The sequence below is a fragment of the Chiloscyllium plagiosum genome, chromosome 25, assembly GCF_004010195.1.
Source record: "Chiloscyllium plagiosum isolate BGI_BamShark_2017 chromosome 25, ASM401019v2, whole genome shotgun sequence".
In the NCBI taxonomy this organism is placed as follows: Eukaryota; Metazoa; Chordata; class Chondrichthyes; order Orectolobiformes; family Hemiscylliidae; genus Chiloscyllium; species Chiloscyllium plagiosum.
In genome coordinates, this window is record NC_057734.1 from 50,356,668 (window position 1) to 50,360,453 (window position 3,786).

Genomic DNA, 3,786 nt, shown 5'->3' on the forward strand with positions numbered 1-3,786 from the left:
TCCTTAGTCACCTTCTCCAAGAATTCAATAAGGTTTGTGAGGCATGACCTGCCCTTCACAAAACCATGCTGACTATCCTTGATCACATTATTCCTATCCAGATGTTCATAAATCCTATCCCTTACAATTCTCTCTAAGATTTTGCCCACAACAGAAGTGAGACTCACCGGCCTCTGATATTTCTGATATTTCAGATATCAAAGTCACAACAATGTGTTGGCAATCATCATTCAAATTGAATGGATGCACTAATAAGGTCCATCTAAAACAGTCTGGGATTTTTATGCTTCCTTTTTTTTTCAAAATGTTTAAGGGGTTATGATCAGGATATACAATTCTCTCAAACACATTACTGGCATTAAAAATGTTGGAATGTTGCAACACAAATACCAAAATCTAGGTCTCCTTTTCAATTGTGGAATAATTCTGTTGATGATTATTCTATGTTTTAGAAAAACAGCCAATAGATCTTTGTATTGCATTGTCAACTTCTTAGCATTGTCAGCATCGATACCCACATTACTTGCATCAATAGCCACCTTGAATGGTTTTGTGTAACTAGATGTGGCTAACACTGGGGCAGTGGTTAAGACAGCCTTCAGGTAGTCAAATGCCTTCTGACATTCCTCTGTCAACTGAAATTTTCTGCCCTTCAACAAGTCAATCACTGGAGAAACCACACTGTTACAATTTGATCCAAATTTCTGATAAAAACTATACAGGCCCAGGAATTGTAGTAGTACCCTCTTTGTCAATGGTATGGGAAATTCCCCAATAACCCTTGTTTTCACAACCCATAGGGTCATCTGTCCAAGTCCAAGAACAAGACATGGCCCAGGAACATGACTTGGGTCTTTGTGAACTCACTCTTAGCCAAGTTTACCGTCAAGCCTGCCTCCCCAAGTCAGTTGAACAATTCTGATAGATGCTGTAAATGTTCCTTACATGTGTGACTAAAAATCACCAGATCGTTTATGTATGACATACAATTGGGTTATTCCAAAATGAGTTTATTGGTTAGTCTTTGAAATGTGACTGGCGCATTTTTCATACTAAATAGCATGACTTTAAACTGGCACAGTCCATTCGGTATCATAAAATTTCCTTCGCTCTTTTGGATAAAGGTATCTGCAAGTATCCTCTGACTAAGTCCAACTTAGAAATATAAGTTACTTGTCCCATCTTCTCAATACAATCTTCCAAAAGTGGAATAGATTATGAATCCGATTTTGTAACTGCATTGACTTTATGATAGTCCACACATAATCATTGAGTACCATTTAGTTTTGGCACCATGACTATGGGTGGGTTACATTTGCTTTAAATCACTTTAATTGGAACAGCATTTTCTATATCAACATCATGCATAATTAGATTAGTACTTGCTAGCTTATTCCCACCTATCTACTCATGTGATTGTAATAACTCTTTCAGATCATTTGATTTTCCTTTGGAAGGTAACTCAATAATTTATTAAAATGTTTGATAACTTCCTCATTACCTAATTTAATTTGAGGAATATCCAATTCAGAATCATCAGAACTTGGTTCTTCACTCTGTGTTATAACTAATATCACAATCTGGTTTTGCTTTCCTTCCCTATCAAAATACCTTTTTGAGCATATTCACATGACACACTCTGCAAGATTTCTTTCCTTCCAGTGTTCTTATCAAATAATTCACCTCACTCAATTTCCTTTTGAGTTGATAAGGCCCACTACACCTTGCCTTTAAAGTTTCATCTGCCACTTGGAGTAACAGTAACACTTTATCTCCTTTAGCAAAATTGTAAATTTTTGATTTCTTGCCTGCTTCCTGTTTCATCACATGCTGTGCTACTTTCAAATGTTGTCTGGCAAACTCACCTGCTGTATTTAATCTTTCCCTAAAATTTGATACATAGTCCAAAAGAGTGGTCTCTGAACTCTGACTCACCAATTTCTCTTTAACTAGTTTCAGTGGTCCTCTTACCTCAGGCCAAAGAAACAATTCAAATCATTTAGTTGATGCATTAGATGTGCCCCTAATTGCAAGATGACCAAATGCAATTCCTTTATCCCAATCCTCTGGATAATTTTGACCATAAGCTCTCAACATGGTCTTTAAAGTTTGATGCCACCATTGCTCCCTGCAATTCTGGATGGTACGCAGTGGATTTGAATTGTTTTATTCCTAAACTGTCAATAACTTCCTTAAATAATTTTGTTTTAAAATTTTTTTTTAATAGATATTTTTATTAGAAATTTAACATTTTTACAAGTTTACAAAAATAAACAAAACTCTCAGATATAAACATTGATATACAATTAGCTCAAATATACAATAGCCAAAATTTGACAAAAAAAAACAACAAAAAAAACCGAAAAGAAAAAAAAACAAACAAACAAAACTCAACTATCTACTAATCTAACCTACAACTAACCAGGGTGTATATTTAAGTCTCTTAGCATCAGATATGATAAAACCCGTATTCGTGCGGGATTCCTCCCCCGAGGGGCCGCGGACCAGCCAGGTTTGTAATCTCAATTAAATAAAAGCCCTTGTTAGGATAGCCGAAATATCTGTATTTATGTAATTCAAAAAGGACTGCCATATTTTATAAAATAATTCGGTCTTTCGGTGCACCATATTTGTAAGGAAGTCAAGGGGAATACATTCCATAATTAGTCTGTGCCAATTTGAAAGTCCAAGGGGGCCCTCCGCCACCCAGTTCATCAAAATATTTTTCCTTGCACAGAAAGAAAGAATAGAAAATAGTCTCTTCCCGTACGTGTCCAGGGAGGGAAAGTTCAAAAAGCCCAAGAAGAGAGATACGGGGTCCATTCCGAAAATTTTTATTTCCGTTCCTAAAATTTCTGTCAGGGTACTTGCTACTTTAGTCCAATATCTACGGATCTTATGACAGGTACATAGGCAATGTACAAGAGTACCCACCTCTATTTTGCATTTAGGACACATTGGAGATGCTCCTGCCTTAAATTTTGCCAACCGAACCGGTGCTATATGGGCCCTATGAAGTATCTTCAGCTGGATAGCCTGGGTTCTGTTACAAATAGTAATTCTTCTAGCATTTTCCCAGATACCATTCCACGTTTCTGTGGAGATTTCTAGTCCCAGATCCTGATCCCATGTTTTAAGCAGATTATCCATATCTCCCGATACTTCATCATGTAGCAAATGATAAATATTACTGACGGAAGATACCCCCACTGGTCGTAGGACACTACATTCTCTATCGGATTTATAAAAACTATCTAATAACGTAGTCTTCTTCTGTATAAAATCTCGAATTTGGAAGTATCAAAAGAGATCTCCATTCGGTAATCCTAATTTCTGACGCAGCTGTCCGAAAGACATCAGGACCCCATCTTTAAATAAATCCCCGAGACATGAGATACCCCTGGATCTCCAGAGTTTAAAAGTGGCATCTGTTAACCCCGGTTGGAATCCCCATGCTCCCACTATCGGTGCATAGGGGGATGTTCTATGTGAATTACCCTCATTTTGCCGCATTATATTCCAAGCCTTAATTGTGTTTAGTATTATAGGGTTTTTACAGTGATCTGTAATGATTTTCCTCTTGTCTGAGAATAAAAGGTTAATAAGTGGGTATTTTACTTGACAAGCCTCGATGTCCAACCAGATTGAATGTGGATCAGACAAGACCCAATCAGCTATATAACTTAATAGGGAACTTAATTGATATTTCCTAAAATCTGGGAAATCCAATCCACCCCTTGCCTGTGGAAGCTGTAGCTTCTTCAGCGTAATGAGGGGCCGCCTATG